The following is a 26,072-nucleotide window of genomic DNA, read 5'->3' as shown; positions in this document are numbered from 1 at the left end:
ATTCTCTCAGTTCCTTTCTTTTTCTCTTCTTCTTCTGGGACCCCTATAATTTGAATGTTTGTGTGTTTAATTTGTTCCAGAAGTTTCTGAGACTGTCCTCTATTCTTTTCATTCTTCTTTCTTTATTCTACTCTACAGTAGTTATTTCCACTATTTTGTCTTCCAGGTTACTTATCCGTTCTTCTGCCTCAGTTATTCTGCTCTTGATTCCTTCTAGAGAATTTTTAATTTCATTTATTGTGTTGTTCATCTCTGCTTGTTTGTTTTTTAGTTCTTCTAGGTCCTTGTTAAATGTTTCTTGTATTTTCTCCATTCTATTTCCAAGATTTTGGATATCTTTACTATCATTATTCTGAATTCATTTTCAGGTAGACTGCCTATTTCCTCTTCATTTGTTAGGTCTGGTGGGTTTTTGCTTTGCTCCTTCATCTGCTGTGTGTTTCTCTGTCTTCTCATTTTGCTTATCTTACTGTGTTTGGGGTCTCCTTTTTGCAGGCTGCAGGTTCGTAGTTTCTGTTGCTTTTGGTGTCTGTCCCCAGTGGCTAAAGCTGGTTCAGTGGGTTGTGTAATCTTCCTGGTGGAGGGTACTAGTGCCTGTGTTCTGGGGGATGAGGCTGGATCTTGTCTTTCTGGTGGGCAGTTCCATGTCTCGTGGTGTGTTTTGCGTTGTTTATGGCCTTATTATGATTTTAGGCAGCCTCTGTGCTAATGGATGGGGTTTGTTCCTGTCTTTCTCATTGTTTGGCATAGGGGGTCCAGCCCTGCAGCTTGCTTGTCATTGAATGGAGCTGGGTCTTGGCTTTGAGATGGAGATCTCTGGGAGATTTTTGCTGTTTGATGTTACATGTAGCTGGGAGGTCTCTTGTGGACCAGTGTCCTGGACTTAGCTCTCCCATATCAGTGGCACAGCCCTGATTCATGGCTGCAGCACCAAGAGCCTGTCCTCCACATGGTGATTCTAGAGTTCAGCAAGAATCCAGCCAGGGTTCTAGAACATTGCTGTGGTAGTGCTAGGGTGCCACGTGAGGACCAAGGGGAAGGAGGAGAATCAGTGAAGGCAGCAGAGGCTGAGGCAGGAGTAGGGGTCAGCACAAGAACTGTTTACAAGTTTCTATTTAAGTCAGAGCTACTCATCTGTCACTGAGCAAAGCAAATATGATGACCCAGCAAGATAGGGTACCAAAAAACCAGAAGAGAAAAAAAAAAGTGATACAGAGAAGGGTGAAGGATTTAGGTCATTTTTGCAATATATTTACTACAGAATAGAAAGGAGAGGACATGTTACACAATATTTTGAATGTGTGAGAGTGTATGTATATGTGTGTATTTAAGCAGTAACTGCTTAATCGATACAGATAGGTACACTTATTCCATTGTGGTGATATAATTTCCAAGGGAAAGTATGTAAAGAAACAGATAGAGTGCAAGGGATAGAAAGAGATGCAGAGAGCATCTTACATAAAGAAATTTGAAGTATGTCTATGAATTTTCTACAAATAAGAAGGTGGATTTGTCAATGAGTTGCAAGACCCCATCCATGTTTCTTTTAGATTTATACCTGAAATGAAAAGCTGAAATCCAAGCAGAAAATATACTCCTATAATAGGCTTCAACTGGTCGAAGAAAGAGCTTGTTTTCTGGAACCACATAATGAGTTTGTACTCTATGTTAATTATCACATCTGGCCCTCAGGCATCTCATCTGTTAAATGTGGGTATCTACTTGACAGCTGTAATTTCAAGGGTTGAATGAAATATCTGGCAAAAAGACAGATGTGTAGTTAGTACTCAATAAATACATCCATATCTCTCCTCCCCAATCTTCTTCTTCTAACTCTCCTTTCCCCCAATAATTTGTGCGTTTGTATGTGTAATGAATGTTTATTTTCTTAATAGAGCAGTGACTAAAAGAGCTCACTTTGCTATAATAGTATAATTAAGTAAAAAACTACATTCTTGAATATTTACTTCTTTATTCCAGAAAAAGATCAGTGACAGGACATCAAGATTCTGATGCAAACCCTGCTGATACATTTTGAAGTGCTATGTAAATGTTAAAATCCTGGTCACAGGTTTCCTGTGACTACTTGCCTACTGATGACATCTGTGGATTCTGAGTTTTCATATTTTGTATCATGAATTTTAAGACTCTGTACAAATTAATTTTGAAGCTACTAAACTGGATGAAATGAAAATAAGATTGTGATTAAAGATTTTGATTTTGATTAAAAGTGACAAAAAAAGGAATTTACAAACCAACAGCTGCTATCTTGAAATATACTAATAAAAGTGCATTAGTTATCTGACAATTTCAACTCTACAGATTTAAATAAAGACATTTCTAAAAACAAAGTGCTCCTTTTGTATAAATGGGTAGAACAAAAATTACTTTGGATTTTTCCATGCCTAAATTAATAAATTTGTCAATGTATTTGGCATGTCTTAGTGTACTCAATGATTTAATTTCATTTAATATCATTTAATCTGATTGTTATTTAATTTTACCCTTATTTTATAGCGAAATACTTATACACAATAAGTGTATGATGATACTAAGTAATCAATCCTCAGATGAGTCAATGGAAGATTCAATGACCATTATTATTAACAGATGTTTATAAAAAAAACTACTCTATTCTAGGCCTATTATAATATAAAAAAATGGAAAAATTCTTTTTCAATAAGACGCTGGACTAATTTCTTGGTGGAGGAAGATAACACCTGTGATGATCGATTTCAGGAACATTGAAACACATAATTTTATATTTCAAGATAACTTCTATTCTCTAGAAATTCTCAAAAATTTTTACATAGTGGAAAAAGAAGAGTTTTCAAAAATTATTTTAGGTACAAGTAATTCTAGCAGAAATTATTATTGCTGACTATACAGGTTACCTGCAGTTGAGGTTTTTTGGTGGCTTTATTTGAAGGTGACTAAAACAGAACACAATTCAAGGCAAATAGTTGTCTAGAAATAGGTTTTAATAAATGGAAAAAGAAGAGTACTAGGGGCTTCTCAGCACCAAATAGATCACCAAAGATAAATGTCGCCTTTGGAGTTTTGCTCAGAGCTGGCTCCATGTCGGGGTACCTGAACTGAAACACCTAAAGGCAGACATGTAGATGAAGGAGACAGCTCCCCACCAGTAACATTTGAAAAGTAGAGAGAAAGCTCTGCTAAACAATATCCTGCTTCAATATTTTCTAGGTGCCTGAATTTAATAGCTACCATCTTAGTAATTTAAGGTGATTGTCATTATGACATTACTCCAGAAGAGAAGTTCTAGAAGAGAATCAAAGGGTCCTGTGTTTGAGATCTGGCTTTGGCATCTCTTTATACCACTGGGATGATGTAGAAGCAGGTGTGAGGAAGTTAGAATTCCAGCAATAAGGTAATATATAGAGAAATGAAGATGGGCACACAAAACAGCCAAAGTGAAACTAAGTGGGTGATACTGGTATTTCTCTCTCATTTGCACCATGTTTGAGGTGAATTTACCAGTGGGTACATGGTTTCAGGAAACAGAAAAACTGATGAAAACTGAAAGGGAAGAAAAGGAATTCAAAAGGCATTGAAATGCCATGTAAATAAATAAATGTTGCCTTTCCTCCTCTTCCATCCCCCCTCCCTCCAGCCAATTATAAGGTTATATGAGCTTAAAAGAATCAAAGTTAATAAAGTGTAGAGAATGATAAATGTTTATTAATTTCTAAGATACTTAAAGTTTATAAATGCTTAAATTCGAGTCTTTCCAAAAAAAAAAAACTTCCTTTCTTTTTTACCTAATATATGTAATAAATGTTAAAAAATTTTTTTTGAAGGAAGCTAGATTGCAGAACAGAGGGATAGGGGGAGGAGAGAGACATTGAAAGGTCATCTTTATCACCAAGGAGGAAGGCTGGGTGATTGATTCATTACTTTAGTGACTATTTTGGTAACTCAAAATATGATTTTATTGATACACAAATAGATGATTGGGAAACACTTGGTTATAGCCGTATTCATAATATCTCAGAAAATGCATATTGGGCATTCTAATGCTCCTCCCTTGTATGTGCTATCAAATTGAGGTTATAGGAAACAAGTAAAAAGAATATAATGTGTAGGTTCATGTGGGAAGTGAGAATCCTGCCAAAATCCACTCTTAAATTTCTACCAACAGGGCTCATGATTCCTGGAGAGACGAGGAGTGATCTTGTTAACTCAAATGCCAATCTTAGGTCCTTTCTGATCTCTTGGCTTCCAGGAGATACTGGTATCTACACTGTTGGTTTTCTGGTCTTTCAGGTGCTCAAATGAATGTTGTGTGTTTGAGCCCTAGGAGTTTTGTGCTGTGCTCTCTCAATTCCTTTAAGATAAGCTTCTGGCCCAAGTAACACGCTGTTCCTTCCCCTTAGTGTTACATTCATTTTCCTCCCTCTCTCCATCTGACTATAAGGAAGCCTGTTTGTATTCACAAAATTTAGCCCATACTTCCTCCTTAGTGAACTGACTTCTTAGCTTCACTATGGCTTACATTCCACAATAAATCTATTAATCCCTGCAGAATCAGGGGAAAAGAGCTCTCTTGAGGCAGCCAACTCTTGTGTCTGCACAAGTGAAGGTGCAATTCCTTGAGGTCCAGTGAATGGACCTCATTTTTGAATGAGTGAAAAGTGAAAAGTCACAGGTATAAAGTTAAAAAAATAGTTATGTTTCTTATCCATATCAGTTTTTCACCTAACTTTATCTTAGGGTGTGCATTTTTGAAATGAAGAGTGACAAAACAAATCTTGTCTTTTGCAAACAATGAAGCAAAACAAAAGCAGTACACCAGAGGTTTACTTTCTGATCTCTCTCTTACCTTTGACCTTATGCACTTCAGTATCATCAATGTCACTGTCTTTGCTATTTTGTCTAGGTTAAGCTTTATGAAATGTTTGTGGACAATAAAATAAAGATGGATAAGTACATTTAGAGTCTTGAATAAAGTTGGCCAACATCTCCTTCTTTGTAATTTATAAGAATTCTCACAAATGGTCTTCTTCTATATTTTTCTCTTACTTAGAACAACTTTGTAGCATTCACTTGAGTTTTTCAATCATAATGAAGATGTGAATTCAAACCCTGAGTACTAGAAACATTTTGGGGGTTTCTCATGAACAGATAAATTAGGGGGAAAGTAGGTCAAAACGAAGCTAAAGAGAAATTCAGTGCCATGTGTTGAGTCCATGCTAACACAGATTGTATCGTCAGACTTCCAAGATAGCAATCTCCATATATCAGGTGCTTTGTTGAATTTGCAGCTTCAACTAGACCCACTTAATATGTCTTTATAAATTAGTGAGATGGTTTTATTGGAAGACAGTTCTTTCTTGATCTCTCATATTTCTATGGGTCTCATTTCTTTTCAGGACTCTTATATAAACAAATAGCCTTGAAAAGGGAGAGATGTTTCCCTCCCTGGAGCAGATTTAAATTCCAGAGTAATAAAGGTAATGTCTCTCTGAAGAGGAGGTTGGGCCAGTTTTCCATAAGTACGTGTATAAGATTAGAGGCTTACTAATATCAGTGTCTTTCTCCTGTGATTCATCCCAGTGTGCAGGCAGGAAACACCTGACTCTCATGATGTTGCCCTGTGAGAATTAGGCTTAGAAAACTGTGGCAAGACGTTACTCTGGCCCTTGCTATAGCTATGTATAATCAACTGCTTTTGCCCTGACCCAGAAACCTCGTGTCTTTTCGTATTTATGAAACTGTAACAGGCTAACTTGTTAGCTTGCTGTAAGGTAAGATCTGAAGCACTGTACCTGAGGTGACAACTTTAGGAAATGCCTTAACAATTTCCTTGACTGGATTATATTTTGTCATTGTTTATAGAGAGATTTGTTCTTTTATATCAAGAAACCTTATCTAATTTCATGACTAATAAACACTCAAGTAGAAAATTAGAGGGATTCTAAAATAGGAAAAAAGACATTAACACCACCCATCATTGTGCCGTTTTGAGAAAATCACTAATAATATTTTCCATATATTCTTCAGTCTTCCCCATCTTGTGGGTACACACAAACACACACACACATTCACACATAGAAATGTAATTATATAATTTGGGACCATACTGTATACATTGTTATATTTTGTGCTCTAATTCTAGAACTCCATATTATGGGTTTCTTACTCATAATTGCTTATATGATACACTATCATTATTGGGTTATAAAATATACCATTTGGGTGTTACTTTATTTTTCTTATTATCACCTTTGTTTCTCAGCCTATCTTCCAGTTCCCAAAATTACATTTTAAGATAACACTTACAGGATACTAGCCTATCATGCACAATCTACCAATAGCTTTATATGTATTATTTTTGTAATAATATCAAGAACTCTAAGAAAATTTCATTAGTTTTTTTTTTCCATTTTACCAGCTGTTCATATCATCCTTAGAGAGACCTTTCTTACCCTAATATCAAACTTTTATTTTATACTCTTAAATATTGACATTTAACACAAATCCATCTAGTGAGGAAGTGAGCTACTACTTCTCATAATTATGATATTTAACATATTTATTGGACATTTATTATGATCAAGTGCTTTTCTAGGCAGTATGTATAGATGATATCATTAAAATCTCTCAGTCTCTTCAGCTGGCACTGGTAGTATTATTATCCTCATTTTAAAGATAAATTAACTGAATAAGAACAAGTTTTAAAAAATCTTCCAAAAGTCAATGAGCAAGTATTTTGTAAAGTTAGAACTCACATTGTGCAGAGTCTGACTCCAGAACCCTCTCTGAACAATGGTAATGTTCTGTCCTCCAGAGTTAACCAAGAGTCCTATCACTATTTCTTGAAACCACCAGATTACGTGGCTGATAAACAACAGATATTTATTTCTCACAGTCTGGATGCTGGAGGTCCAAGGTCAAGGTGCTGGCAGATCTGGTGTCTGGTGAGTGCCCACTTCCTAGTTCACAGAGGGCTGTCCTCCTGCTGTGTCCTCACATGGCAGAAGGGGCAAAGAATCTCTCTCAGGTCTCTTTTATACGGGCATTCATTCCATTTATGAGTGCTCCACTCATGAACAAATCACTTCCCCAAAGCCATACTTCCTAATACCATCACCTTGGGTGTTTGGGAGGATATAAATATTCAATCTACAGCATCCCAGTCCACAAAGAAGGAGAGGTACAAATTCCATCCACAGGGGATAACAGAATGTCCTTCAAGACCATCCTTGTCATGAAATAATTACAGGAAATCATGAAAAACATTTCTTCAGTTTACTTGTTTGCAGCGTGTTATCTTTAATTAGGACAAAGGGTCAGCACACTCTTCTCCCCTTCTCTCTTTATGATCGTTAAGCACAGAGGTTTATCTTGCCAACAGAACCCTGGCACATAGGCATGACCGAAGCGACAGTCTTCTTAACTCTGCATCCAGCATTTGTTCCACCGCAAGCCATCCTAAATTTAGATCAGGATGCTGCTTTAGAATTTGGCAAGAATATTTCATTCCTGTCATTATCCTAGAGCCACAACTTTCCCCCTTTCTAAATATAATTTAGAAGCTCTTTTAGTGTTAACTTGTTTATGTAGGACTTTCTGAGATTGTTTATCTTTATAGCAGCCTGCAGTGTGAGGCTGAGAGGTTCAGAAAAAAATAATTTTTTATAGATGAAAAATTAGAAAGTTGTATACAAATTTTGATTACAGATTATTTTTAATAACCATTCACTAATTTTCATGCTGATCACTGTAAGAACTATGTCTGTCACTGAAATAATCACTTACATTTTCAGGTTTTGATACGGGGAAAAAATAACATTTCAAGCATCAGTCCTATACATACTTTTGATTTTTCATAAGCATTTTGCAGAGTGTGACCTAAAATTATATTTAGACACTTTCATATGAAGAAGGGCATTGCTAACTAATTCATTAAATTTTAGCTAGAAACCCCCCTAATTTTCTTTGTCACTCTCCAGGATGTGTACAGTCTGTATGAAATGACATACAAAATGTGCCTTCAAACAGAACTATCATTTTTCTGTTGTTGGGTTACTACAATGGGGTTATTGCAACCACTTCATTCCCTACTGCACCAGGGAGAGTTATAGAAGAATTTTTGGACTCTGGCCTGATATCACACACAGTCACAATCACTAGTACTTTATGCATTGTGTCTATTTGACTCTACCCTTGCCAGACAGTGAGCAAAATTAGTATTTAAGTTTTGATCACATAGCAAATGAGTTGTTATTCGTGTTGTTAAGAGTCAGATTTTGAAGATTAAGTCAAGAGTAATGTTTTCCTTTAAAAGTTTGAAGATAGATTATCTGTATTTTTTCTTCTTTATAATTCATGTTAACTTTAAGACTTGAATTGCTTATGGGAAAATAGAGTATTATTCATTTAGTTAAGTATACTGTTGAGGCTATTTTTTTTCTTTCCAAAGGATATAATTTTTGAAAATTACTACTTCCAAGAGAATTCAGTTGGGAACTATTATAGATGATTTTTTCTTCTTTAAGAATCAATTTGGAGCTTCCCTGTGGCGCAGTGGTTGAGAGTCCGCCTGCCGATGCAGGGGACACGGGTTCGTGCCCCGGTCCGGGAAGATCCCACATGCCGTAGAGCGACTGGGCCCAAGAGCCATGGCCACTGAGCCTGCACGTCTGGAGCCTGTGCTCCGCAATGGGAGAGGCCACAACAGTGACAGGTCCGCGTACTGCAAAAAAAAAAAAAAAAGAATAATTTTGAAACATCATATACATTTTAAATCTATACTGTTTTCTATATGATTTCCTTGCTGGAAAATAAAAATTTTACTATCATGTTTGGAAGTGACTATAACATCTGCATTTCTAGTTCTCAAAGGGGTTAATAATAAAAGTTATAACTTATTTAAAAAAAAACTAAATGTGTTCCAAAGTCTTCTATCTTTTAATTCTCCCAATAAACTTATTGGGGTAAGTAAGCCTAAAATGATATGTTCTTTGTATAGGCGAAGACAGTGGCTCAGAGATGATGAGTGACAATTAAGGCCCCACAGGCTTGGTTTGGACCTAACTCTTATGGCTTTAAAACCAATGAGTTTTAAAATTATTTCTTTAATATTTTTCTTTATTAAACTATATTTGGTTTACAATATTATATTAGCTTCTGGTGTACAACATAGTGATTCAATATTTTTTACATATTATACTCCATTTATATTTATTACAAAATAATGGCTATATTTCCCTGTGCTGTACAATATATTTTAAAATTTATTTCACATACAAGTCTTCAACTACCTTTCTACAGACATTAACTACAGCTGCTTCTGGGTTTTTAATATATTCTCTAATCCAGACAAGCAATATATCACGCTTCACTTAACTTTTGTACCTTCTTTCAATGATTTTCTTCTTCCACATCACCCCTTTGGAAACAACCAGGACACATCTGTCAAAATTCAGAGAGAAAACTGGTCATGGTGGGAGCAGAATACAATAAAACCTTCTTGACCCTGAATGTCATAAAGTTTCTCAGACTCAATAAATCTAAACTGAATAATCCCATAGCCTTCCCCGTTTCAGAGATAAGACTACAATTCATTGAGTTGCTCAAATCAAGAACCTCGGAGAGAGGAGATGGAGTGTTTGACTAGAGGAAACAGTGGAGAATTTTGGAATGCTGGACATATTCTGTATGGTATCTTAGTAATGGACACATGGCATTATACATTTGTTCAAAAACCATAGAACTTCACACCAGAAAGATTAAATCTAATATAAGAAAATTAAAAATATAATCAGCCAGAATGTTGGAGGACACTCGGGAGGAATGCAGACTGTGACAAAATAATTAACTGTATTGCAAATGAATGACACATCTTCATTGAGGTGGTGAGGGGTAAAGGGGCTGACCTAAGTAATTCTGGAAAATGATATTTTGACTGGAATCTATAAGATTAAAGTCAAAAGGAATTTCATATGAGCACTCTAGTATGGTTGGTAAAATTGTTTTCTCACAGAGGTACAGGTTAGTAATTCTGAAACAGTTGTGCATAAATTCCAGAACTGAGCAAGCAAATATATGGATGAGAGATGGGGGATGCCAGGTTTGTCACTGTTGGAAAGAGGTATTACAGATTAACGGGGGAAGAAGCTAAAATAAATCATGTAGTACTGGATTAGAGTCAGAGATATCAGCATCAATTCAGGTTTAGCTTAATATAGCTACAGATGGAAGGTAAATAAATAATTATAGATAAGTATTTATACATGGGTTAGTATATATACATATGTTTTCTAGCTTTGTTCTCTGAGAGAAACTACAAGCATGACATCCCTGTAGTAATGAACATACTCAGTGTATAGATCTTGGTTCCTAATTCCATTCTCCAATGAAATGAAATACGGCCCCATGGAGAAATGACTGATTCTAGAGATGGGGCACTAATATACAAGGTGAACCTGGCACATGTTTTAGAGACAAAAAGTAAGGATGTTCTCAAGCAAGAAAAATATTGGTCTTGTCATATGGACACAGGAGCCAAGATAAAATATCACCTAATGGCCAAAACTGAATAATATGAGCAACAAAATAAAGTGGTAGTGGATTATACTCCAAAGTATAAAATAAATATGCATGAGATAAACTTATGAGAATAATATTTATCTCTGTGATAGTTCTCTCAAGAAACTCATAACCTCAATCTAACCATGGGAAAGTCATCAGACAAACCCAAATTAAAGGACATGCTTCTAAATATCTGACCAGGGCTATTCAAAACAGTTAAAGTCATCAAAAATAAAAACAAAAATGTAGAAAATTATTATACACCTGATGAAGCTAAGGAGATGACAATTAAATATAATGTGGTATTCTAGCATGGAATCCTGGGACAGAAAACGAATTTTAGGGAAAAAATAGTAAAAATAAAATATAGTGTAGTATTTAATTACTAGTAATGTAGAAATGCTGATTGTTTTTTGGTTGTGATGAACATACCTTAAGAGGGTAAGATGTTAGCTATAGAGGAAACTGGGTGAGGTGTACATTAAAATCTCAGTACAACTTGTGTAATTCCTCTATAAATCTAAAACTCTTCTAAATTTTTACAAAGATTATGTAAATAAATTTAAAATAAACACTTGAGAGTCATCCTTGGAAGTTCTTTCTTTCCCTTCTCCCAAATAATATGTCAGTAAAATTTATTGGTTTCAGCTTCAAATTATACAAAAATGTGTTCACTTCACTTCGTCTCTATTTATACCCTAGTCAAAGACACTGTCGTTTTGTCTGGTCTGTTCCAATAGCTTCTTAACTGGTTTCCTTGTTCCTGTTTCTTAACAACCCATTCTCTACATCATATCAGGGCTTTTTAAAATATATATATATTTTTTGTATCACTCACAATATATCTATATATTCTATTGTTACAAAACCAAACTTGGGTCCACTTACCTGCATGCAGTAAAGCCAATCTACTGACACTGGGTTGTGGTGAAGGAAAGTGAAGCATTTATTGCAGGGTGCCAAGCAAGGAGTCCAGGTAGCTAGTGCTGAAAGGCATGAACTCCCTGAAGGCTTTCAGAGAAAGGTTGCTAATGACGGGGGTGTTGTGGGCGTGTGATCAGCTCATGGACATGTAATTGTGAGTCAGCATCATCAACCTTCTGGTTCCAACCAGTCTTGGGTCTGAGTGCTTTTAGGCAGCATACAGTTAACTTCTTCTTCCTGGTAGGGGCTTCAGTATCTGCAAAACAGCTCAGAATATTGGCTCAGAATATTATCTGAGCTCAGATAATGGCTCAGAATATTATCTATAGTCCTTGAAGAGGAAAAGTCCTTGACTTTGTTTAATGGCTAAACTATTATTATTTTGCCTTGCTTGACTGTTTTCCTTTCTTTCTGCATTTTCTGACTTCTCTGATTAAATTTATTCTTTGGAACTTGGGGAAGGCTTAAAAGGATAAAGTTTTTAACAGACAAGAGGCAAGTGAAGGACATGGGGCAGAGGAGGGAATCTGTCTTGGGAAGGCCCCATAGGGTCCTGCTCAGTTACATTATTGCCATTAGAGTAAGATACAAATTCTTTATTGTATTATTTTAGGTAATGCTGTTGTAACAGACAAACCTGAAATTTTCAGTGGCTAAACACAGTAGTTTTTAAAATTTTTTTGTCCACATAAAGTCCAAGTCAACTTTCTTGATAAACACATGACTTTCCTTCAGAGTGAATTAGAAAAAGCTCATTTTGTGGCTCAGTCTGTTTCAACAAGTAACTTCTAAATTAAGCCTGGGGAAAGCACATGGATAATTATGTGAGAGAATTTTATGGATTAAGCTTGGAAGTGGCATGAAATATTTATGGCCATGTTGTAATGGTTATATTCAGTTACATGACTCTAACTCATTACAAAGGAGGCTGGGAAATGTAGCCCAACTGTGGATCAAAGCAATAGAGGAACAGGGTGAAATGATCAGTCGTAAAGGTAACAGTTTCTCCCTAACTTTCATCAGCCTCCACTGTCCCACATGAATGGGACACTAGGGACCAAGTCCCTTATGCTATAACCACACTTGAATTCCTTCTTTCATTCAGTATTCTAATTTCAACCTCCTTAGATATTTAAATTGGCTATTTTCTGCAACTACAATATTTTTGGATTATTTTTAAAATTTATGCATCAGATTTAATTAATCTTCCCAGGGAGACCTTACCCAACACTGAATTCAAACTAACCCCTAATTCTTCTCTGTTTTAGCAAAGCCTTTTATGTATTTCCAACCCCATCACATTCATCTTATCAAATTTTTAAAACTCATTTATTATTTGCCTGCCTGCTTCCCTGCCAAGCTCCATGGGAGCAGGACCTGACTTTCTTGTTCATTGCTCTGCCATCAGTGCCAGCAGAAAGCCTTAAAATGAAAATCTTTGAATGAATGTTCAGAAAGAATTGGTCTTCACTTCACTGAAAGGACTAGAAGAGAACACTAATTCTTCTTTGTGGAAGGAATGAAGGAAAGGAAGCACAAGAAATGATAAAAGAGCATTCAAAAATTTGCATAAAGACTGAAAGTTCAACTGCCAACAGAATATAGAGTTTCAGATTCCTTGTGTAGGCTCCTGTTAAATCATAAAGCTTCATTTCAGAATTGTGTAATACTTTCAATTAGTGGTCAATCATTTCCATATATAATGTGGTATAATTCCTCAAGAGACATATCTACACAGTTCCCTCGAAGATTCACCAACTTTTTCTCAGCTACTTCTCTATACCTTTTATTTTTGCTAAACTGGAGGACTATGCATCTAAGTGAAGGAAGCAAACTTGAATTATAAATGTGAATTACGCTATTTGTAAGATTCATATGTTGTTTTACTATTTCCCCTTTTCCGTTTTACCCCCTTCTCAACTGATTTCTTAGGCACATTTTTAGAATGAATTCTAATAAATAGAAAATTTTTGTTAGCTGAAATTTTTGAATGACATAATTTGAGTACTGCTTAGTGTTTTATTCACTAAAATAACATTTTCTAATGTTATGAGTAATTTGTTGTTATAATTTTTCAGAAAATGCTACTTATTCACATACCTACAAATCAAAACATATGTAGTCTCTACTCAGAAGATATATACACGTGAAGCTCCCCATCGTTATTCAGCAATTTGGCATTTCTTGGAAAGCTAAAATGAAATCTCTTGCAATAAGTTACAACAGATGAAATCAGCTTTAAGAAATACTTTATAAACAAGTCAAATCATGTTAGAACAGTGACCTTCAACTGTCTTTTCAAGGTATAGCTAGTAACTCCTTTTTTTTTAATATAGTGAAATTTCAATCTAATGAAATAACATGAATAGCCCCAATAATTTGTCTAGTCCCTTGCACTTCATGTAATTGAATTGTAAATCCATTCTAATGGGATTTACCCTTTGCATATCTTGAACCATCTCCTCCCTGGATTGGCTTCTTTTTCAGTTCATATATATCAGCAACAGGATTTTAGAGATGAGAAAGATTATGCAGCTCCTAGATAGTGGGTACTGCATGTATGTAAATTTAACTCAATTTCATATCTCAAAAGCTCAGGGACTATTTCATTTCTAAATCTTCCAGTAGATTGGAAATAGGTAATGAAAATTTGTGTTAGAAAAGGGGAAAACATTTGTGCTTTAGCAAGAGTAAAATCTCGCAGGGTTTTGCAAAATATATACTTGGCTATGGAAATGTAGAGAAGTAATAAAGTATATATTAAGAACCATTCTTCAGCATCAGTTAAGTTGCCACACAGAGGAATTCAGAAGCTCCACTCTACCCATGCTAGGGAATATCTAGGTTCTTACTTTAAACCATAGAAGTGCAGCCAAAAGGAATGTCCACAGAAGCCATCTTCGCAAGGAAGCAAATCAGTGTTGCAGGTTGTTGTGAATAATGCCAGTGAGACCTTTATGAAGTGAATGCCTTAAGGAAATTGTGCAGGACACAGTGGTGTTTTATGAAATGATATCTCCTACAAAACAGACATGTGTTTAAATCATAGCTCCTGCCACCTCTTACTTGTGCCCTGAGACAAGTTACTTAATACTTCTGATTTCCAATTTTATCATGAGTAAAATTGGGATTAATAAAACCAATCTAAAGACACCATTCATATAAATCAAATGTGATAGTAAATGCACTGAACGAGCACATTATAACTATGATGGAGGTGATGATCTCCAAGGTCACATGGAGTGGAATCTTCCTGGGAAATCTATAAATGTAGTTAACTTATCTACTTAGATATTTTAATTTGTAGATTATCTATATAAATATTGAATATCAATGTAGCTTCATTATGAAAGTCAACATATTTATAAGATACTTATTTTTGCTTTTTATGGAAATAAATTGGTTTTAACATTAGTTGTGTTAACTGTAGAATATTGCGATTGCATATCACTGTTATACTATTTATTTGAAAATTGTTAGCATTTATCTTTTATCGACCTTAATTTAGTTACATAAAGATGATATAAATATTAAATAGAGCCCTAATAAAACCCTAATATAAGGAATTCCCTGGCAGTCCAGTGGTTAGGACTCCAAGCTTCCACTGCCAGGGGCCTGGGTTCAATCCCTGGTCGAGGAACTAAGATCCTGCAAACCGTGAGGTTCGTCAAAAAACAAACAAACAAAAAAACCCCTAATATAAACTAATATAAGCCAAACTTAAGCCAACTTTCAGAAATTATTCTCTGTAGCCTATTGGTCTAGGGAGAATAAAAAAAATAAAGACACATCTCTGGATAAAAACCACGCTATGGGATATAGTATATTTGATTTTATCTACCTTTTAGATTATTTATATCCTTGATATACTACTGTACAGACAATAAAATGTTAGCGTATGCCTTGTTAATTTCATCAGCCACTACAATGTTTGATTAGCTTGTTCAGGATGATCATTGGCTCAGTGAAATTAAAAGGAAACACCAAAAGGTTAAGCATTTTTCTTAATCAGATGCTGCTAGAATTTGAGGGCATGTCTCATCATTCATACATAAGAAAACCTACCAAATGCCATTGTCTTCTGGGGGGTATTACAGAGAGAGATGAGCAGTCTTCTGTTAAGACAGATGGCAGTTGGTCCACAGATGAGGGAGGGAAAGAGTAGAAGAAAAGGATCAAATGACTTGCCATTTGGGAAGAAAAGCATGGGTAGTTCCATAGTCAATATCTGAAAAAAATGTGCTTAGGAGGGATTTATTTTATATATTCATTACTCATTACAGTTTATATATTTACGTATTGGTTCATTAGTCTATCAATTCATTCAATGTTAATCTCACTAAAACAATTTTAAATATTTTTTTCTCCTGTTTATTTGGGGCTGTAATGAGTGGTAAATTAGAGTACTTCCTGAGCGTTAAGCACTACCTCAAAAACAAAAAAAAGAGACAAACAAATCTTGGAAGATAGGAAAAATTCAAATTCTGATGATATATAAAAAAATTAGTATGCCTTTGCTCTGCAGGCTGACGTGATTCCAAATGCTACCAATTAATCAGCAAATGAAGTGGTAAATAGATGTATTATTTTTGTTCTAACTTTTCTCTAACTTTGTAATTACTCACATGCAAAATGTGTGACTCTAGTCATAGTGGTATCTATTAAAATTCTAATCCAGCTAAGTTAATGTGTACATGAAGAAGGAAATGCTTGCAAAATTATTATAATTAAGTTGCTTTTAATGGCCACATTTTGAGAACACAAGGAAATGAGTAGTTAATTCCCTAGAGAGATAAATGAACATACTGTAAGGAGCAAAATGTACTTTAACATTTATAGCAATTTCTTACTTTTATCACCCTGACTTCTCTGATTGGAGTTAAATCCACCTTGAGATGACACATTCAACCTGATACAAATAATCACTACACCAAATTGGTGATGAAGGAACAAAGTATAACCATTTTTCAAGAGAAATTTCAGTTCTACCTACTACATGCTTTAGGGAAAAAAAACACACAGTCTGTCTTTTTGAAAGTTGCTTCTCTCATTTTTATATTATAATAATTATATGTATATTGTTATTATAAGATATTTTTATCTTATATGCTCCAAGAAAGCACTAGAAAAAATGACCTTTTAAATGTTCAATTCTGTTTTAAAGATCTCTTAAAAAGAAATGTTAAATAAATAATGTTTAGAAGATGTTTATAAAAGAGAACAGTGAGAAGATGAGTTTTGGGATAGTTACATGTACCGATTTTTACTTTCCTTCATTGCCTTTTTATCCTCTCAATGTAGGATTGGAATTTGTTTTGTAACATGCTGCTGGTGTTGTCCTGGAGAAATAGCATTGTGGGGTTGGAAATACTAGATTGAGTTATGAAAAGCTGAAGTTTATAGACTATAAGTTAATAAAGATATTTCAGGGAAACCATCAGCATATCATTTGTTGCCAAAATTGGGGGCAATGTTTCAATACAGGCAACATTTACTGCCTTCTTGTATTTTGCAGAACTCCTTCTCAATTTCCTTATTCCTTGTGCCTCTGGATGTCCAGTGCTTCATAGCAAAAATAGAAGTGCTTGACTGCCAAAATCAACCAAAATTTGCTCTATTCAATCAACACTTCCTATTTCCATTTTCTGATTCCATTAGTGTTAGTTTCATATTTTGGCATTTATTTTCAGCAATTCCAGATAAAGCATAGTCAATGGCATAGACTGCATTCTTCATCCCTCTTTATCTCGATCTTTGGGATATTTCCTACCTGTGGGCCTGTTAGGATGTCAATCTCCATATCCTGTTTTCCCCTGCAACAGTATTGGAAAGAGATTCAGGCTCATCCGATATAGCTCTGCATCTCTACGGAAGAATGATTGCTTAACAAATAAGCATGAGGATCTAGCTGGACCAATTAAAATATTCCTTTGCATTTTTCCACTTGGAATCATGGAAAAAGCTATCTTCATTTTGGATCATTTGTTGGGGAAGATAGAATATGGGGATTTGGGGATGTCATCTTTCTTGGTTGTGAAAAAAAAGCCTACCTGAAGCAGAGGTGTATGAAGTTGACATGAAAAGAGAAGTAGAGATGACCTGAACTGAGCAACTGGGAGAGAGCCATGGCAGCATGTTTGAGTTCCTCTCTTGCCTGAAACATTATCCTTTCTGAACCTCTAGTAATGTGAATCGATAACATCCCTATGTATGAGCTGATTTGAGTTTCTGTCACGTACAGCAGAAAAAAGTTCTGTTAAGTTCATAAGAGGTAAATAAGCTTTACCTAAACCCAAACAGCTATACTGTTAATTAAAGTGGTAGAATTACTTGGAAGCAATTTCTGTTGCTAATAATAAGTGTAGAATATGTTTAATAATAATTTATGTCAAATTAATATGACTGACATAGAACTTTAGTTTTCAAAGAGGGAGATCTGCTCGGTGCTTTGTGACCACCTAGAGGGGTGGGATAGGGAGTGTGAGAGGGAAGGAGACCCAAGAGGGAAGAGATATGGGAACATATGTATATGTATAACTGATTCACTTTGTTATAAAGCATAAAGTAACACACCATTGTAAAGCAATTATACTCCAATAAAGATGTAAAAAAAAAAAAAAGATTGCAGTCATTACCTCATTGGATTGTCACAATAATACTTTAAGTTAGATAGGTACTAGTGGTTTTATAGTTTAAACATATAGGAATTTAGTTAAATTAATTGCCCATAGTAACACAGATAATAAATAGTTGAGCTGAGATTAGAACTCAGGAATTTTGATGTTAATTTCAGGTTTTTTCCCCACATGATAAACATTTTGCTCTTTTGTGCTCTTTGTCTGTTCTGCTTTTCCTACCCTCTTCCACTCTCTCATTTCCTGGAGGCTCAGCACTGCAGCCACACTTCATCTTTCTACTAGCCTACACTCATCTCTTCCCAACCTCCTCACCCCAAACATTCACATGCTTATAAGTAGAGTCATAGTTCAGGCAGTGTGGATTGCCAGAGGGAATAGTGGAAATTCAGAACTATGAATCACAACTACACAGCTGAATAATGCCATGTACAATTTGCAAAGTCCTGGTTCTCTGATACCCCATAGACATGAAAAGGGAGGCTCTAAGTGGATATTCCTTATGCTAATCTCACTCTGCCCACTTGTGGAGGCCATGGCCCATGCTTAGCAATTTAGGCAATCTGAAATATAAATGACCTAAAAATGTGATTCTCAAGTGTTAGCCTGCCTCAGAATCCCCTGGAGGGCTGGCTGAAGCACTCTCAGAGTTTCTGATTCTGTATGCCTGAAATGAAGCCTGGGAATTTGCATTTTGAACAAGTTCAAGGAGATGTTAATGCTCATGGTCCTAGGAACACACTCTGAGAACAATTTACCTGAAGAATAACCTCTTTTAAGTAGATAGAGGTAGTCAAAAATTTACTGGATTCCCAAAGAATCTAACTTGCCCTTCTTTACTCCTACCTGTCCAGAACTCATGACCGAAGACACTGGACACTCCACTCTTGTTTGCAGGCCAGTGATAAGTGTATTTTTCAGTGTCAGTCCTTGAGATGTGGGATATATTTATGCAAAGGAGTCATGACAGGCATCACAAGGTAGTGGTTGAGAGTATGAGACTTAGAATGAGACCACCCTGAGTCTAAATCCTGTCTCTGACTCTCACAACCTGCATGATTTTAAACACATTAATCAAGTTCTTTCTTATGCTCCTTAAAGTAGGGGTGATGGTATCATCTACTGCTCTGTGCTGTGGTGAACATAAATAAGATAATTAATGTGACACACCTAACCCTGTGTCTAATACAGTCTGCATTGAATATATAACATTCACAATAATTTATTAAATTATTTAAAAGGCACTTAGGTAAAGTCAAAATATGATTATTGGCAGTATATTTTGGTACATCTAAACGAGCTTCCAAATGAGTTTTGAAGCGTAATGTGTTTATACTTTTTTTGGGGGGGGGGGTTATGCAGGCCTCTCACTGTCGTGGTCTCTCCCGTGGTGGAGCACAGGCTCTGGACGCGCAGGCTCAGTGGCCATGGCTCACGGGCCCAGCCGCTCCGCGGCATGTGGGATCTTCCCGGACCGGGGCACAAACCCGTGACCCCTGCATCGGCAGGTGGACTCTCAACCACTGCGCCACCAGGGAAGCCCAGTGTTTATAATTTGATGACTGTAGATAAATAATGTTTAAGCCATCTATAATATACAATCTATAATATTTTTCTCTTAGGCACAGCCATAAAATGTCAGGTACAAGCATATTTTGTTGTTACTTACGCTGTTCTGAGTCTTTCTCCACAGAAACAAGACTTGTTGATGGTACCACACAACTGAGAATGCTAAAGACAGACAGAGCCATCAGTGACAACCTTTATTACACACAGGACAGTGATGTTCCCAAGGCTTGATCATCTTGTTTATATGCTCCCTTACTGGCCCTTTGTATATTTATTTGCATCTACGTGGAACACTATTTCTACTAAGCCCTCTTGCTTAACTGATTCATATTCAATATTTTAGATTTCACTTTGGGTTTTATTCTAAGTGTGAATCAGAAAACATCTTATATATTTCCTAATAAAGCATCTACTATGATAAATTTTAATTCAATATTTTATTGTTTACATACGTTATTAGATTCAAAGTTCCTTGAAAGTAGAGACCATCTATACTTAAGTTAGGTAATAAACATTTACTGAGTGCCTACTATGTAATAGGATAGGTGCTGGGGATTCAAAGTTGAATAAGACTCTATTTCCCAGTGATACCAAAAAGATCCATGAGTAGATGTAATAATGGGATGGGGCCTAATTTTGAACTGGAATTAAGGAAAGGTCTTCCTTTCCTGTCATTTAAGTTGAACTTTAAAGATGATAAAGAATTACTCACATGGACAGTGTCATGAAGAGCATTCAAGGCTAGTGTATATCTATGAAGAAACTAAGTTGGGAAAATGATTAATGAGTTCCAGAAAAGATAGAAGCAAATTTGACTGGACCATGGTGAACAAGGGTAATGTTAGATGCAAAGTGAACCCAGAGATGTGTTAGAAGCAAAACATAAGTTCTTAGAGGTGATGTTAAAGACTTTGAATGATGAGAGCAAAATCAGAGGGTATGGGATTTCCGGGTGGCGCAGTGGTTGAGAGTCCGCCTGCCGATGCAGGGGACACAGGTTCGTACCCCAGTCCAGGAAGATCCCACATGCCACGGAGTGGCTGGGCTCGTGAGCCATGGCCGCTGAGCCTGTGAGTCCGGAGCCTGTGCTCCACAACGGGAGAGACCACAACAGTGAGAGGACGCAAACAGAAAAAATAAAAAAAAATCAGAGGGTATTGTCTCATAGAATGAGATATAGAAGAGTTTTTTTTTCCCCCAAGGTGTATTAACTGTGTCACAAGCTGTGGAAGATCAAGAAGGATGAGGACTAAAAGAGCTCCACTGAAATGAACATCACAGAGGACACTGGAATTTCATCAAAAGCAATTTTGGTGGTGTGGAATAAGTAGAAATCAACTTTGACTCGAGGAATGATTATAAAATCAGAAAGAGGAAACGTATGAAAAATTCTGCCAAGAACGCTGATTTATTGCAGAAATGAGATGCTAACTCGATGGGGGTTGAGGGTTAAAAAGGATTGTTTTTTTTGTTTGTTTGGTTGTTTTTTTAGTGGGAAACATACACTACACATCTTGTGGGGACAAGATCAAGTAAGTGCCAACTTAATATTTTAATATGATTTAAGATATTAAAGTAAAACTTCTTGTTCAGTTAAATTGAAAATCTAGAGTTAGACATCCATTATAACTCAGAGCCATTCATTTTATAATTTTATTCTCTAGCCTTAAAGTTCAACAGTAAGCAGAGTTTTTTTCTATTTTTCACACCTAATACCTAGAGTCTAATCCATTACAAGCTATGTTAAAAAATTTAAATGTCAAGAAATATATTTTTTCTGTATAAAATCTTGAGTTATATTCCTTTTTAAACTTTACAGATATCAACACTTCCCATACATGCAGAAATTACTTCTATTCTGATATCAGTGTTTCAAAACCCTTTAATTACTAAAATATACATGTTATACATTTTAGTAACATAGTTTTTTTAAATCAAGGAACAAGCAAAAATAATAAATTTACAAATTATAAAACAATACAATTTTAAATTTAGTTCACATGGAAAATGTCATTTAAAAAAGGAATATTATTCTTTTCATAAATTAAAAGGACTTGGTCATAATTTTCAGCCTTGAGGACATGATCACTCAGAATGGAGGGGTGGGTTTCATAAATAAGACAAAGGCCTCCATGTGATGCTGATATTCCTTCAGGTGAAAAAATCAATTTTTTCTCACTTTTTCCTTGGGTTTTCATCATGAGAAAGTCAATTTTCTAAACAAAATTGTGCATCTCAGTAGGAGGAGCTGAAGGTCAAGGTGTCACCAAAATTTGTAGCAAAAACGATGGGCTGTTTGGTTGATGGGGTGGTTACTGACTGGAATAAAGATGGAAGAAAAACTATGATTTTCATACCAAGACCAGCAAATCCACCAGCGTTGTATTTAGTAGAGAAAAACATCATCGTTTCTACCATCTCCCTCAACCTGTTTATCCCATCTGTCAGATTCTGTGTGATTCTTTTAGGAGGCAGGCAAGTTTCTGTGTGATTCTTTTTGGTGGCAGGCGAGTTTCCTTTCTCCCAGTAGAGTTTGACAGTGAGTTAATCAGCTTTAGGGGCTACTGAATACTGTCTAATGGGGCAGGATGACTGGTCCTATGTTCTCTCTTTCCTCTGCTCAAAATGTTGTTGCAAATGTAAAGTGAACACCCCAGAAGCTTCATCAAGTCACACATCACAAGGCATCAAATGGATATTTTTGAACATACTTGACACCACACAAACAGTACAAAATCAGATTCTGTGACTCCAATAATGTCCTCACAGTGAGTGAGAAAAGCATCCCCATGGGAATTTTAAAAAGTTACTGCTCAATCCTAAACAAATAACTCTATCAGGAGGGCAACCTAGTCTTCTGAGGAGGCTGCGATGCACTGTCAGATACTCCTGCTGGTCCAATAACCACTTTCAAGAGAAAGGATATCAGGACGAGGGGAAGATGCCAGAAGAGTAAGACATGGAGATCACCTTCCTCCCCACAGATACACCAGAAATACATCTACACGTGGAACAACTCCTACAGAACACCTACTGAACACTGGCAGAAGACCTCAGACTTCCCAAAAGGCAAGAAACTCCCTCACGTTTCTGGGTAGGGCAAAAGAAAAAAGAATAAACAGAGACGAAAGGATAGGGACGGGACCTGCACCAGTGGGAGGGAGCTGTGAAGGAGGAAAGGTTTCCACACACCAGAAGCCCCTTCATGGGCGGAGACTGCGGGTGGCAGAGGGGGAAGCTTCGGAGCCGCGGAGGAGAGCACAGCAACAGGGGTGCGGAGGACAAAGCGGGGAGATTCTGGCACAGAGGATCGGTGCCGTCCAGCACTCACCAGCCGGAGAGGCTTGTCTGCTCACTTGCTGGGGCTGGCGGGGCTGGGAGCTGAGGCTTGGGCTTCCGTCAGAGCGCAGGCAGAGGGCTGGGGTTGGCGGCGTGAACACAGCCTGCAGGGGGTTAGTGTAACATGGCTAGCCGGGAGGGAGTCCGGGAAAAGGTCTGGAGCTGCTGAAGAGGCAAGAGACTATCTCTTCCCTCTTTGTTTCTTGGTGCACGAGGAGAGGGGATTAAGAGCACTGCTTAAAGGAGCTCCAGAGATGGGCGCGAGCCGCGGCTAAAAGTGCAGACGCCAGAGATGGGCAGTAGACACTAAGGCTGCTGCTACTGCCACCAAGAAGCCTGTGTGCAAGCACAGGTCACTGTCCACACCCCCCTTCCAGGGAGCCTGTGCAGCCCGCCACTACCAGGGTCCCGGCATCCAGGGACAACTTCCTCAGGAGAACGCACGGTGCGCCTCAAGCTGGTGCAACGTCACGCTGGCCTCTGCCGCCGCAGGCTCGCCCCACACTCCGTACCCCTCCTTCCCCCCAGCCTGAGTGAGCCAGAGTCCACGAATCAGCGGCTCCTTTAACCCCGTCCTGTATGAGCGAAGAACAGACGCCCTCCGGCGACTTACACGCAGAGGCGGGACCAAATCCAAAGATGAGCCCCAGGAGCTGTGAGAACAAAGAAGAGAAAGGGAAATCTCTCCCAGCAGCCTCAGAAGCAGCGAATTAAAGCTCCACAATCAACTTGATGTACCCTGCATCTGTGGAATACATGAAGCAACAAAAAATCATCCCAAATTGAGGAGGTGGACTTTGAGAGCAAGATTTATGATTTTTTCCCTTTTCCCCTTTTTCTGAGTGTGTATGTGCATGCTTCTGTGTGAGATTTTGTCTGTATAGCTTTGCTTCCACCATTTGTCCTAGGGTTCTATCCGTCTGTTTTTTTTTGTTTGTTTGTTTTCTTAAAACAAATTTTTTTCTTAATAATTATTTTTTATTTTAATAACTTTATTTTATTTTATCTTACATTATTTTATTTTACTTTATCTTCTTTCATTCCTTCTTTCCTTCCTTCCCTCCTCCCTCCCTCTCTCCTCCCTCCTTTCTTTCTTTCTTTCTTTCTTTCTTTCTTTCTTTCTTTCTTTCTTTCCTTCTTTCTTTCTTTCTACTTTTTCTCCCTTTTATTCTGAGCCGTGTGGATGAAAGGCTCTTGGTGCTGCATCCAGGAGTCACTGCTGTGCCTCTGAGGTGGGAGAGCCAACTTCAGGATACTAGTCCACAAGAGACCTCCCAGCTCCACATAATATCAAACGGCGAAAATCTCCCAGCGATCTCCATCTCAACACCAGCACCCAACTTCACTCAACGACCAGCAAGCTACAGTGCTGGACACCCTATGCCAAACAACTAGCAAGACAGGAACACAATACCACCCATTAGCAGAGAGGCTGCCTAAAATCATAATGAGTCCACAGGCACCACAAAACACACCACCAGACATGGAACTGCCCACCAGAAAGACAAGTTCCAGCCTCATCCACCAGAACACAGGCACTAGTTCCCTCCACCACAAAGCCTACACAATCCACTGAACCAACTTTAGCCACTGGGGACAGACCAAAAACAACGGGAACTAAGAACCTGCAGCCTGCAAAAAGGAGACCCCAAACACAGTAAGATAAGCAAAATGAGAAGACAGAAAAACACAAACCAGATGAAGGAGCAAGATAAAAACCCACCTGACCTAACAAATGAAGAGGAAATAGGCAGTCTATCTGAAAAAGAATTCTTGAAAATGATAATAAATATGATCCAAAATCTTGAAAATAGAATAGACAAAATGCAAGAAACATTTAACAAGGACCTAGAAGAACTAAAGATGAAACAAGCAAAAATGAACAACACAATAAATGAAATTAAAAATACTCTAGATGGGATCAATAGCAGAATAACTGAGGCAGAAGAACAGATAAGTGACCTGGAAGATAAAATAGTGGAAATAATTACTGCATAGCAGAATAAGGAAAAAAGAATGAAAAGAACTGAGGATAGTCTCAGAGACCCCTCGGAAAACATTAAACAGACCAACATTCGAATTATAGGGTTTCCAGAAGAAGAAGAGAAAAAGAAAGGGACTGAGAAAATATTTGAAGAGATTATAGTTGAAAACCCCCTTAATATAAGAAAGGAAATAGTTAATCAAGTCCAGGAAGCACAGAGAGTCCCATACAGGATAAATCCAAGGAGTAATATGCCAAGACAAATATTAATCAAACTGTCAAAAATTAAATACAAAGAAAGCATATTAAAAGCAGCAAGGGAAAAACAACAAATAACACACAAGGGAATCCCCATAAGGTTAACGGCTGATCTTGAAGCAGAAACTCTGCAAGCCAGAAGGGAGTGGCAGGACATATTGAAAGTCTTGAAGGAGAAAAACCTGCAACCAAGATTACTCTACCCAGCAAGGATCTCATTCAGATTTGATGGAGAAATTAAAAGCTTTAGAGACAAGCAAAAGCTGAGAGAGTTCAGCACCACCAAATGAGCTTTACAACAACTGCTAAAGGAACTTCTCTAGGCAAGAAACACAAGCAAAGGAAAAGACCTACAATAATGAACCCAAAACAATTAAGAGAATGGGAATAGAAACATACATATTGATAATTATGTTAAACGTAAATGGACTAAATGCTCCCACCAAAAGACACAGATTGGCTCAATGGATACAAAAACAAGACCTATATATATGCTGTCTAAAAGAGACCCACTGCAGACCTAGAGACACATACAGACTGAAAGTAAGGGGATGGAAAAAGATATTCCATGCAAATGGAAACCAAAAGAAAGCTGGAGTAGCAATTCTAATATCAGACCAAATAGAATTTAAAATAAAGACTATTAGAGAAGACAAAGAAGGACACTACATAATGAACAAGGGATTGATCCAAGAAGAAGGTGTAACAATTGTAAATATTTATGCATCCAACATAGGAGCACCTCAATACATAAGGCAAATACTAATAGCCATAAAAGGGGAAATCAACAGTAACACAATCATAGT

This window comes from Stenella coeruleoalba (genome assembly GCF_951394435.1).
Source record: "Stenella coeruleoalba genome assembly, chromosome: 5".
Classification (NCBI taxonomy): domain Eukaryota; kingdom Metazoa; phylum Chordata; class Mammalia; order Artiodactyla; family Delphinidae; genus Stenella; species Stenella coeruleoalba.
Note: the sequence above shows the minus strand (reverse complement) of the source record.